The 13,971-nt window shown below is 47.9% G+C and overlaps 1 protein-coding gene across 1 annotated transcript in view; it reads right to left on the bottom strand.

Annotated features, from left to right (window-relative positions):
- The window catches only part of LOC140719873 (uncharacterized), a 68,280-nt gene extending 62,693 nt beyond the window's left edge, over nucleotides 1-5,587 (bottom strand). Inside the window, exon 1 of the mRNA XM_073034799.1 lies at nucleotides 5,541-5,587. The gene's annotated coding sequence lies outside the window, so the exon portion shown is untranslated. The remainder of the gene's footprint in view (nucleotides 1-5,540) is intronic.
- Between the last annotated feature and the right edge of the window lie 8,384 nt (nucleotides 5,588-13,971).

Genomic DNA, 13,971 nt, shown 5'->3' with positions numbered 1-13,971 from the left:
TTTTAGGGAATTATATATCTGTATTCTCAGATCCCTCTATTGTGCTGCACTCCTCAGTGCCCTACCATTTACTTTGCATGTTCTACCTTGGTTATTGTTCTCCCTTTGGAATTTCTACGTGCTGATCAACGAGTCTTCCCTGAACACATTTGACAAACTTTATCCCACTGGTCCTTTTGCAGTATGGGACTCAGTCAATAGGTGGAAAGCTGAAATCACCTGCTATCACAGTCTTATATTTCCTGAACTGTCTGCGATCTGTCCACAGATTTGTCCGTCCTAATCTAGCGGCCTGTTGGCTGATCTATAATGTAGCCCCCATGAACATGATCATATTTTTGTTGTTCCTCATTTTCACCCATAATACCTCACTTAGGGGAGTTTTCTGGTCTGTTCTGATTGTGCAATGCCGTGACATTTTCTCAGCTAGTAATGTCACCCCTCCTCCAGTCATTCCTACCGCTTTCTCACGTCTAAAAATAGGGAAACCCGAAATATCGTGCCTGTCCTGCTTGCTCCTCCTACATCCAATTCTCAGTAATGGCTACAGTGTCATATTCACCGTGTTGATTCATGCCCTGAGCTCAACTGCCTTTCTTTAAAGCTTTCTGCATTGAAGTATACGGAGTTCAGGGCACCAGTCGCATCATGCACAACATTTTCATCCCTTTTTTTCTGACGTCTTAACAACATCTGTCTCCACATCTACTCCGTTATCTGCTCTGGAAATCTGAATCCCATCCCCATGCAAATCGAGTTTAACACCTCTCCAGAAAACTTTAATGCACAGTACCCTAACCCTAAAGTCAAAGTGATTCCAAATTCTGAAGCCCTCCCACATACACTTCAACTGTGTGGCACGGGTAGTGGCCCTCTCAATTTAATTCAATTTAATTTATTTTAATCGCTAATTTTTACAGCTTTAAATTCAATAGCTTTAATGTCATAGCTAAATCCATTGCTAAATCCGTGACCTCACTTTTCAGAAACAACTCCCTGTACATATCCATTTCATTGGACATATCGATCCTATATGATCGATCCAAATAACTCAGACTCAGCAGGAAACAGCTGATTGGGCAATCGAGGTCAGGTGACCTTGCAGCTTGCAAAGCTCAAGCAAATAAAAAGAGGGAGCGCTCTAGCGGAGCGGCCTGTCGGAAAGTGGCCGGGTCGAGGGAAGTGTCTGGTATCAGCTTTTGAAGGAGCATGTTACAGCACTGAAGAAAGAACTGGATGACCTCAGGTTCATCCGCGAAAACGAGAGTTTTCTGGACAGGACCTTCAGTGAGTTCGCTACACCGAGGATACCGGAAGAGAGAAAGGGGGCGACGATCAGGAAGGAAATGATGCTTGAGTACAGGAGACCCCAGGGGATGTACCTATCGTAAGCAGGTTCACCCACTTGGAAGCTGTCAAGAAAGAAGATACTGCCAGTCTGGAGGCGGACAGGTCTGCGAGCCGAATATTGGTGCAGAAGCAGAGCCGAGGAGTCAGACATCAGGAACATCCATGGTAGTAGGGGACTCCATAGTGAGAGGTACGGAAAGGGGTTTCTGCGGCAACAGGCGAGATTTAAGGATGGTGTGTTGCCTCCCTGATGCTACGATCCAGGACATCACGGACCGATTGCAGCGAATCCTCGAGGGGGAAGGTGAACAGCCGGAAGTGGTAGTGCATGTCGGCACAAATGATATTGGGAAGAAGAGGAAGGACATTCTGCAGCGGGACTTCAGAGAACTCGGATGAAGGCTGAAATGCAGGACTTCCAGGGTGGTTATCTCTGGTTTGCTTCCAGTTTCTCGTGCTGGAGAGGGCAAGAACAGGGAGATAATGAATCTGAATGTGCGGCTGAGGAACTGGTGCAGGAAGCAAGGATTTACATTTTTGGACCACTGGGATCTGTTTTGGGGTAGGGATGAATTGTACAAAAAGGACGGGTTGCACCGTAATAGGCGGGGGACCAGCATTCTGGCAGACAGATTTGCCACTGCAACACGGATGTGTTTAAACTAAGTAGTGGGGGGAGTGGATGAACTGGAAATATAAGGATGGAGTTAAAGGGAAAGTGAAAATAAGAAAAGTTGAAAAGGACAACAGAATCAATGGAGTAGAAAGGTCAAGAACAGATCATATAGTATGGCCAAGTGAAGTAGGAATTGATATGAAAGGAGAGGGGAGTAAGGAATTAAAAGTATTTTATATGAATGCACGAAGTATAAGGAATAAAGCAGATGAGCTTGAGGCTCAGTTGGAAATTGGCAAGGACAATATTGTGGGAATAACAGAGACATGGCTTCAAGCGGACAGGGCTTGGGAAATCAATATTCAAGGATATACATCTTCTCGAAAGGATAGGCTGACTGGCAGAGAGGGTGGGTGGCTCTTTTGGTGAAGAATGATATTCAGTCCCTTGCGAGGGGGGACATAGAATCAGGGGATGTAGAGTCAGTATGAATAGAACTGAGGGTAGAAAGACCCTAATGGGAGTTATCTACAGGCCCCCAAACAACTGTCTGGATGTAGGGTGTAAGTTGAATGAAGAGTTAAAATTGGCAAGTCGCAAAGGTAATGATACAGTTATCATGGGGGATTTCCACATTCAGGTAGACTGGGAGAATCAGAATGGTACTGGACCCCAGGAAAGGAAATTTGTGGAGTGCCTACAAGATGGATTCATAGAACAGCTTGTACTGGAGCCTACCAGGGAGAAGGCAATTCTAGATTTAGTGTTGTGCAATGAACCGGATTTTATCAGGGACCTGGATGTAAAGGAAACATTTGAAGGTAGTGACCATAATATGAAATGTTTTAACCTACAATTTGAGAAGGAGAAGGGAAAGTAAGATGTGTCAGTATTACAGTTGAATAAAGTGAACTATGGAGCTATGAGGGAGGAGCTGGCCAAAGTTCAATGGAACAATACCCTAGCAGGGAAGACAGTGGAACAACAATGGCAGGTATTTCTGGGAATAATGCAGAAGGTGCAGGATCAGTTCATTCCAAGGAGGAAGAAAGATCCTAAGGGGAGTAAAAGGCGGCCGTGGCTGACGAGGGAAGTAAAGGGCAGTATAAAAATAAAAGCCAAGTATAACATAGCAAAGATGAGCGGGAAACTGGAGAACTGGGAAGCTTTTAAATAGCAACAGATGATAACAAAAAAGGCAATACGTCGAGAAAAAATGAGGTACGAAGGTAAACTAGCCAAGAATTTAAAGGAGGATAGTAAAAGCTTCTTTAGGTACGTGAATAGCAAAAAAAAAAAGTTAAGATCAAAATTGGGCCATTTAAGACATAAACGGGTGAATTTATTATGGGGAACAAGGAAATGGCAGATGAGTTGAACAAGTACTTTGGATCTGTCTTCACTAGGGAAGACACAAACAATATCCCAGATTTCATAGGGGCCAAAGGAACAAGGGTAAAGGATGAACAGAAGGAAATTTATATTAGGCAAGAAACGGTGTTGGATAGACTGTTGAGTCTGAAGGATGATAGGTCCCCGGGACCTGATGGTCTGCACTACAGGGTACATAAAGAGGTGGCTCTAGAAATCGTGGATGCATTGGTAATCATTTTCCAATGTTCTATAGATTCAGGAACAGTTCCTGCTGACTGCAGGGTGGCTAATGTTGTCCCACTTTTCAAGAAAGGAGGGAGAGAGACAACAAGGAATTATAGACAGGTTAGCCTGACTTCAGTGGTGGGAAAGATGCTGGAGTCAATTATAAAAGATGAAATTACGACTCATTTGGATAACAGTAGAAGGATTACTCAGAGTCAGCATGGATTTATGAATGGAAACTCATGCTTGACTAATATTCTGGAGCTTTTTGAGGAGGTAACTATGAAAATGAACAAGGGAGAGCCAGTGGATGTAGTGTACCTGGACTTCCAGAAAGCTTTTGATAAAGTCCCACATAGGAGATAGTGGGCAAAATTAGGGCACATGGTATTGGGGGCAGAGTAGTGACATGGATTGAAAATTGGCTGGCTGATAGGAAACAAAGTTTAGCGATTAACGGTCCCTTTAAGAATGGCAGGCTGTGACCAGTGGGGTACTGCAAGGTTCGGTGCTGGGACCGCAGCTGTTTACAATATACATTAATGATTTAGATGAAGGGATTAAAAGTAACATTAGTAAATTTGCTGATGACACAAAGCTGGGTGGCAGTGTGAAATGTCAGGAAGATGTTATGAGAATGCCGGGTGTATTGGATAGGTTGGGTGAGAGGGCAAATGAATGGCAGATGCAGTTTAATGTGGATAAATGTGAGGTTATCCACTTTGCTGGCAAGAACAGGAAGGCAGATTACAATCTAAATGGAGTCAAGTTAGGAAAAGGGGAAGTACAACGAGATCTAGGTGTTCTTGTACATCAGTCAATGAAAGCAAGCATGCAGGTACAGCAGGCAGTGAAGAAAGCTAATGGCATGCTGGCCTTTATAACAAAAACAATTCAGTATAGGAGTAAATAGGTCCTTCTGCAGCTGTGCAGGGCCCTGGTGAGACACTATCTGGAGTACTGTGTGTAGTTTTGGTCTCCAAATTTGAGGAATGACATTCTTACTATGGAGGGAGTGCAGCGTAGGTTCACAAGGTTAATTCCCGGAATGCCGGGACTGTCATATATTGAAAGATTGGAGCGACTAGGCTTGTATACACTGGAATTTAGAAGGATAAGAGGGGATCTGATTGAACCATATAAGATTATTAAGGGATATTCCCGCTGTTGGGTGAGTCCAGAACTGGAGGCCACAGTTTAAGAATAAGGGGTAGGCCATTTAGAAAAGAGATGCGGAAAAACTTTTTCATCCAGAGAGTGGTGGATATGTGGAATGCTCTGCTCCAGAAGGCAGTGCAGACGAAGTCTCTGGATGCATTAAAGAGAGTGTTAGATGTAGCTCTTCTAGTTAGTGAGGTCAAGGGATATGGGGAGAGGGCAGGAACGGGGTACTGATTGTGTATGATCAGCCATGATCACAGTGAATGGCGGTGCTGTCTAGAAAGGCCGAATGGCCTATTCCTGCACCTATTGCCTATTGTCTATATGGACGAGGAGCACCGGCTGCTCACTCACCAACTTAAGAGATGAAATGCTGTGCTGAGAGAAGAGGAAGGAAGGGGAGGAGAGTGGAGGCCACACAAAGGGTGTTCAGGCTGCAACCTTTAGAGCAGAGCGTGTGAGTCGCCATTTTCTTGCTTTCTATCACTCCGATTGGAGTCAGCTTAAACTCCGAAATCCACTGACCTATGACTGTGAGTGAGAGACTGAAGGGTCAGACACAGAGTGAATCTCCCTCCACACCGTCCCATAACACATTCCCGGGGTCAGACACAGACTGAATCTCCCTCCACACCGTCCCATAACACATTCCCGGGGTCAGACACAGAGTGAATCTCCCTCCACACCGTTCCATCACATACCCCAGGGGTCAGACACAGAGTGAAGCTCCCCCACTCCATCCCATCACACAGTCCCGGGTTCACACACAGAAAATGTGCGCAGCTACCTCCCTGCCCCTGATCTCCCCACTCACCAATACCCAGCGTTTCGGCTTTCCAGTAGTCTTGAATCGTGTGTGTCTCTCGGAGATGGTGTGTGTGTGTGTGAGCGGACTGTGTGCTGCCGTTACAGGAAGGAAGGGGAGGAGAGAGGAGGCCAGTGAAAGGGTGGTGGGGCTGCAGCCACTGATGGTGGAACCACGTGACCGGTCTGTGCATGTCGAGCTGTGGAGAGGCTCAGAAACTGGTGACAGATATCCGGTGGAAGGGGGGAGGTGTAGCACCAGACGTCAGATCTCACACATAGTCACCACAATTGCCTGTGAACACAGAGAGGGAGCCGAGTCGGGAGGGGGGCGACGGAGATTGAAAGGGCTTTAGAGGGTGGAGCGTGTCACGGAGAATGGGTGGGCCTTAGAGAATTTAGAGGATAATGGAGACGGCGAAGTGTGCAGGAGAGGATGATGGTTCACTGATTCTTGAACCAGGCATCCACCACCCATATCTCGGTGTTGAAATTAGCACGGATCATAACTGAGCATGCCACACCAATCAGATTACAGCCAAAGCCAACAAAATGTTGGGTATCCTGCGAAGAAACCTCCACTCGTAGTAAATCCGTCAAGGTCATGGCATACAAGACACGCGTCCGTCCAAGGCTTGAATATTGCGAGGCCATATGCGATCCCCATCAAACTAGCAATAACAGACCCATCGAACAAATACAACGCCGATCTGCTCGCTTTGTGCGAAACGATTACAGCATCAAATCCAGTGTCCCCAACATTCTCTCTATCCTTCAATGGGAACCACTTGAAAACCGACGCACTACAGTGCGGTTAATCACCATTTCCAAAGAATTTCTCAGCATCACGCCATAATGCATCCAAATTTGTCACAGGGACAGTTCAACTCGACAGCAGACTGGACCTGACATACTGGAAAGCCCTTCATTCAACAAGATTTGCGGCCAGAACTCCCTCTGCCCGAGATGAACGGGAGACTGGAATCTTCTGCCGCCAGACCTCAGCAGCATTTCTACCATTAATATTTTTAAAGACAGACTCAATCAAATTAATTTAGGGGATCGAGTCAGAAAAGCTCGCTTTACAATTTAGCTCTCACGCCGTCCGGCAGTGCTTGGACACGACCAAGAAGGTAACTTGCAAGGGAGGGAGGCGTGACATAGATGGGAGTGGTGTAGGACAGGGTGTGCTTGACGGAGATTCGATCTATTCCCTGATCTACTCAAGACCTTGCTTGTCCCACTCGAAAAGTTGAAACCGCTCACTGCTTCCTGAACGTAAATCACAGAGCAGAGCAGACCCTTCGGCTCAAAACGTTGTGATATACCAAGTAAACTAAATCCCTTCTGCCTACACAATGTCGGTCTCCCTACATTCCCGGCACAGCGATGAGACTGTTAAAGAGACACTTAAGCGCCTCTATGGATCTCCCTCCACCACCAGCTCTGGCAGCGAATTCCAATCACCCAACAATCTCTGTGACAGCAGAAACTTAACAAACTCATCTCCCTTGAACATAACCCCTCTCACCTTAAAGCGGGCCCTCCGGTATTAGACATCCCACACTGAGGGAATAATACCTGCTGTCTGGTCAACCTGTTCCTCTGGTAATGACGTAAACAGCTGTCAACTGTACCCTCAGACTCACCCGCTCCAGAGACAAGAAACCAAAAATTCCGATCTGTGCTTTCAGATTTTGCTCTCTATTCCTGTCATCGTCCCAGGGAACCCTCCTCTATATCCTCTCCAAAGCCCCCCACACTCGTCCTGTAACGGGGCGACCCGAAATGAATGAGTGAACTCGGAAACGTCATATACAGTCCCAATCCCTATCTACTTTGTCCGTCGGTTTCTCGGCACCCCGATCCTGTTCACTGAAGTCGCGCTCTCCTTCAGTTCTTCCCACTATTCACGGTTCGGGCCCTTCCCTTCTACACTGAGGATAAACAACGCTTGGGCTCCAACTTACCAAGTAGAACTTTGCCAGAAAAGAACCCGGCCGAATCCGCACTTGCCAGGTCATTCCTGACTCCAATAAAGTTGGCCTTTATCCAATTTAGAATCTATATCAGAGGTCAGACCTATCCTTTTCCATAATCACCTTGTATCTAATGGCATTATCATCACTAGATGAAAATTGCTGCCCTACTGAAGCATCTATCCCCTGCCTTGTCCCATTCCGTAGGAGAAGATCATGAACTGCACCCTCTCGTTAGAACTTTATAGGTATTGTTTAAAGAAACTTTCTTTAAAATATTTGACAAACTATCCCACTGGTCTTTCACTGCATGGGACTCACAGTCAATACCAAGAAAGTTAAAATCACCCATGATCACAACCTTATGTTTCTTGTAACAGTCTGCGATCTCTCAGAAGATTTGTTCCTCTGAATTCTCAGGACTGTTAGGTGGTCGATAATGTGTCTAATGAACGAGTTCTCACCTCATTCCTCAGATCCACCCGTAAAGCCTCACCTGGACGAGTTATCCAGTCTCACCTGACTGTGCATCGCCGTGATAGTTTCCTTGTCCAGTAAAGCTGTCCGTCGCCCTTCAATTATTCCCGCATTAGTACAACTAAAACAGCCGATACCCGGGAATACTCAGCTAACGGTCCTGCCCGTCCTGCAACCGACTCTGACCACTGGCTGAAATATCATGCTTCCAGGCGTTTGCCCCTGCCCTGAGCTGGTCAACCTTCTGTACAATACTTCCTGCATTGAAACGGACGCTGCTCAGACATGAGTCCCAGCAGATTCAACATTCTGCTTCCCAACTTTGTCTGAGGTCTGTTCCAACAATCACTCCACTATCTGTTCAGGCGTTCTTGCCTTCATCCTCCGGCAACTCTTCCCTTTTAGATGGGAAAACTTCCCGCTGGGATACTAGTTCCACTCAAATTCAGGTGTAAACTGAGAGTTGCTCATAGGAGAGGAAATGAAGGAGCTGAGCATCGTGAGGGCGGTGTGGCGCAGTCTCCAGGCATGAGTGTGTGCTGCCCCCCAGTGTTCACTTGGCAGAAAACAAAATCTGTTCTGGCCAATTGTAGATTTCAGTGGGGGTGCATGTGTAAACCCCAGGTTCGGCCGGCTACGTTAGACTAGAGGAAGACAGTCACTGCACCCTCCCACCCCACGCCAAAACGATGAAATCTCGTTTGTGTGGATACTGCGTGACGTTTTCCACTTGTACAACTCAGTATCACGAAAGATCAGACGGTACACCAAATGCGATTAAAGAGATGTGCTTCATAATTCTCAACAAAGAGTAAAATGGCAAATTTCAGTGAAAACTAATTGTGCAAGTTGGGGCGCAGGGTTCTCTGTCCTTGAATTCCACATCGATTTCCACCGATCGCCGTCAACTCCCGGACCCGCACTCCACGTTCACTCGGTCCTGCGGGATCTCAGCTCACTCCTCTTGTGTCTTCGCTCTCAGTATCTCACCCAAAAGGCAGCTAAGTTTCTCATTGGATGGCGCACACTGCGAAGCCCCTGTTATTTGCTAGTAATAACATAGACACTGCTGCAACAGAATCAGTACATTATCAGTGAAACCTCACACACCGTTACATATCTGTGTATGTGTGTGTGTGTGTGTGTGTGTGTGTGTGTGTGTGTGTGTGTGTGTGTGTGTGTGTATAGACATATTGTGTGAATGTTTCTGCTGATGTTCTACAGTGTTTGCTTCCTTGATAACTTATGCAAATCGTGTGTGCTTTGTGCCGTATGTGACACTTGGTAATATCTTTTTCAGCTTGGTCCTGGCTACATGCATGAGTATTCATCTATGATTGAATTACAATTAAGCTTGACTTGAATTGAATTGAAATGAAATGAAACCGTTTCGTCTGTAAAGGTGGGAACTTCCTTGATAGAGATCCCCATGATTCACACGTATTAAAGTTCCATTCACACCGTCATATCACACATTCCCTGGATCAGAAAAGTACTGAGACTCTCTCCACACCGGTCCATCACTCACCCCAGAGTTACGCACAGAGTGAACCTTCCTTTGTTTCATCCCATCACACACTCTCGATGTCAGGCAAGCACTGATGCTCTCGCGATACCATCCCATAACACAGTCCTGAACTTCGACACTTTCTTCGGACCATCCCCTCACACACTCCCAGGTTCAGACACAAACTGAAGCTCCCTGCCGCTGATCCCTTCACACACACCTGGGTTCAGACACAAACTGAAGTTCCCTCCCTCTGATCCCTTCACACACACCCGGGTTCAGACACAGAGTGAATCTCCATCCACACCGTTCAATCATACACTCCCGGGGTCAGACATACAGTGAATCTCCCTCCACACCGTCCCATCACACACTCCCGGGCTCAGGCACAGAGTAACCCTTCCCCCGGATCGTTCCAGCACACTTTCGTAGGGCCAGATACCGTCTCATCACCCAGTCCTGAAGGTAGACACTTTCTTCGGACCATCCCCTCACACACTCCCAGGTTCAGACACAAACTGAAGCTCCCTGCCGCTGATCCCTTCACACACACCTGGGTTCAGACACAAACTGAAGTTCCCTCCCTCTGATCTCTTCACACACACCCAGGTTCAGACACAAACAAGCTCCCTCCCCCTGATTCCTTCACACACTCCCAGGTTCAGAAGATCCTTCTCTCTCACCAATCCCCAGCACTTCGCTGTTCTAGCAGTCCTGAATTGTGTGTCAGTCTCGCAGATCGTTCGTGTGTTTGCTTCCAGATGGTGTCCAGGGAAGAAAAGGGAAATGGCGGAGAAGGAGAGCCAGGACGTGGCGTTGAGATGTCAGTCAATGGAAGGAAATGGTGTCGACCCACACGACCGGCCAGTCCACACAGTATAGTGAAAGCTCAGAACGGAGTAATCGACATCCGGTGGAGGGGGGCGGGTTGTTGTTACACCAGGCGTCACCTCTCCCCCTTCCTCCCCAGAATTCAATATAAACAGAGAGGGAGGGATATAGAGGAGGGAGAGTGTTGATGGATCCATGAATGGCTATAGGGAATGGAGCGGGTCAGGGAGACGTAGACAGGAGTTGTGAAAGAAGGAGATAACTTAATTAACGAGGGTTGTAGGGGGCGGAGCGGTGATGCAGTCGCGTTGTGTAGAAGAGGAAGCTGGTGACTGAAAGGAGGTGTAGGGTGTAGGGCAGTCGTGTCTGACGGTGACGAGGTTGGTCGGCGACGAAGGAGGATTGACGAGAATGACAACGAAGGGTGTTGTAGGGGAGGAAGCGGCTGATGGAGACAGGGAAGGGTACAGTGACTGCTGGTGGTGACAGAGACGGGCGGTGTGTAGAAGAGCGAAGTGTTCGTGCAGCCGACCAAGGGTGAGGTGAAGGGATAGATTGACTAGACCGGGTAGTGGTGCAGAAGAGGGAGGGAATCACGGAGAGGGTGCGGATTTTAGTGGAGGGATGGGCTGACGTAAAACAGTTTGTGTGTAAGGGAGGGAATACATGACGGAGACTTGCAGGGGTGCAGGTGAGTAAGTACACGAGTTGGGATGTCACGTTGCAGTTTAACAAGACATTGGAGACGGGCATATTGTTCGGCTTTGCTCGCCCCCTTCTCTTCCGTGACCTCTGTCTCGAAGGCCGATGTAAGAATCATCCCTCAGGTGGGTGAACCCTCGCAAGGCATCGGGTTCCGAATGTGTACCTGGTAGGGCACTGAAGACCTTTGCCACCAACAGGCTGGATTGTTCAAGGACTCGGTGGTGATGAAGGCAAATACAAGGTTAGCATTCATTTCCCGGGCAAGGATTTAATTTTAAGGCTCCAGTGAGGCCTCATTTGGAGTGTGCGCAGCTGTCACTTTCACTTTAAAACTCGGTCTGCCAATTATTGTCTGTCGCATTCCTTCCTGGAATGTCTGTAATTAAATGGATTGTGCTGAGCACTCAGTGCCCAACCGTAGGAGATCCATTTCTAGCACTGTGGGTTGTGATTGACACTTTGGATATCGTTACTGCAGTCTTGTTTATTTTGAGTCTGAGTCTGAGTTAATTCCAGACCTGACTCTGCACTTGGGTTGACCACCATCCATAGCTCCCTCGCTTTAGGTATTGTGACGTCAGGAGTTTGTGACAAATTGGTCTCTCATTGAACAAGAGCAAATTTCAGTGGATGTCCGCTGGAGGGCGCTCTGACCAGTCGCATCACCGCCGGGTGTGGAGTCGTCAACGCCCAGGGTGGCCAGGGACTGCAGAGGGATGTAGACTCAGACAACCCCGTCACGGACACCACCGCTCCCACCGTCTCGCAGATGCAACGGTGTTTATCACGATTACAAGAGGAACTCTTCCTCTTTCCGATTTGCATTCGGTTTATTCGAACTTCCCAGTTCATCTTGTACACGACATTTACTATTAAAAAGGGTTAAACAATCTCAACAGAAGCAAAATGGATCCTGTAGAAACCCCGAGAGTTTTCTCGAAGTATTCCCACTGCACCGCTCTCTATCCATGGCCCGTATCATTCTCCAGACTAATCTCACTAGGGGACCCAGCGGGGCACCGAGACGGGTTGTGGCGGTGGGAAGACAGGAGATAACGAAGACGGGAATGTGTGCAGAAAGGGAGTGTGTCGCGAAGATGGAGCAGCTCGTAAGGGAGGGACGGTGACGGGGACGCGAGTGGTTTAAAGTAGGGAGTGTGTGACGGAGAGAGGGAGTATTGCAGGAGAGCGTGGGTTGACGGAGATGGGGAGGAGTATTGGAGAGGGAGGGGATTGTGCATACGGGGGATTGTGTCCCTACTGCGGTGGTGGTCGTGACGGTGTGTCGGTATCGCTGGGCGGTGTGCTCGTGTTATGCTGCAGGGCGTGTCGATGCACCGGTGTCACGGTGAGGGGCGCGTTCATGTCCCGTTGAGGGCTGTGTCGGTGTCACGGTGAGGGGCGCGTTCATGTCCCGTTGAGGGCTGTGCCGGTGTCACGGTGAGGGGTGTGTCTGTGTAGTAGTGAGGGCTGTGTCGGTGTCACGGTGAGGGGGGTGTCTGTGTAGTAGTGAGGGATGTGTGGCTCGTCCACTGCCTATGTCCAGAGGTCCTTCCCTGATGCAGCGTCATAATTCTTCATCTACCCCGCCTCCTGCGTTTCCCATCCAATGGGTTCAAAACACTCCCTGACCCTCCTGTAGAGCAGTGAAGGTAAATCACCGAATACAGGAGACTCTTCGGCCCGCAGTGTTGTGATATCCCAATTAATCTAAATCTCTTCTGCCGACGCACGTCCATCTCTATCAATTACCTGCAATCCACGTATCTGTCAAAGAGCCAATGAAACGACTCTATCGATATGCCTCACCGCCGTCTCTGGTAGCACAGTCCAATCACCCACCGGTCTCTGTGTGAATAGAAAACTTGCCGACCTCATCTCCTTTGAAGTTGCCACCCTCACCTCAATGCATGCCCTCTGGCATTAAACATTTTCATCCTGGGGTAATAACACCCGCTCTCTGGTCCATCTGTGTCTGTTCTAGTGAGATAACCCTCTGCCGGTTGTCCCCTCCGCCTTCGCCGCTCCAGAGAAAAGAAACCGAAAATTCTGACCACTGCCTATAGATAATGCCCTCTATACCGGGCAGCATCCTAGTGAATCCCCACTGTATCGTCTCTGAACACCCCCGCGCACTTCCTTTAACGGAGCGTCCAGAATGTAATCAGGAATCTCCGAAACATCAAACCCAGTCCCAACTCCTATCTGCTCCGCCCCTTGGTTACCCCATTCACAGTGTGTGGTCTCCAATCCTCTAAACTGAAGTTCCTCTCTCCTTCCAAACCTCCCAGTATTCTTATGAAACAGCGCCTGGCCTCCAACTTAGCAGGTACATCTTTGCCAGAAAACAACCTGGCCGAATCCGCACTTGCCAGATTATTCCTGACGCCAAACATATTGGCCTTCAATCAATTTATAAACTAAACTCGAGGAGTAGTCAGCATGGCTTTTTAAAGGGCAGGTCGTGCCTTACAAGCCTGATTGAATTTTTTGAGGATGTGGTGAAACACACTGATGAAGGAAGAGTAGTAGATGTAGTGTATATGGAGTTCAGCAAGGTATTTGATAAGTTACCCCGTGCAAGGTTTGCTGAGAAAGTAAGGAGACATAGGATCAAAAAGGACATTGCCCACAGAAGGCAAAGCGTGCTTTTACACGGGTCATATTCTGCATGGAGGTCGGTCACCAGTGGAGTGCCTCGGGGATCCCTTCTGGGGCCCTTACTCTTCGTGATTTTTATAAATGACCTGGATGAGGAAGTGGAGGGATGGGTTAACACGTTTGCTGATGACACAAAGGTTGGAGGTGTTGTGGATAGTGTGGAGGGCTGTCACAGATAACAGCGGGACATTGGTAAGATGCAAAACTGAGGAAGAAAGTTGCAGATGTTCAACCCAGATAAGAGTGAAATGGTTCATTTTTGTTGATCTTCTTCATCAACT

The sequence above is a fragment of the Hemitrygon akajei genome, unplaced genomic scaffold (assembly GCF_048418815.1).
Source record: "Hemitrygon akajei unplaced genomic scaffold, sHemAka1.3 Scf000033, whole genome shotgun sequence".
Lineage (NCBI taxonomy): Eukaryota > Metazoa > Chordata > Chondrichthyes > Myliobatiformes > Dasyatidae > Hemitrygon > Hemitrygon akajei.
Note: the sequence above shows the minus strand (reverse complement) of the source record. Positions and strands in the feature narration are given on the sequence as shown.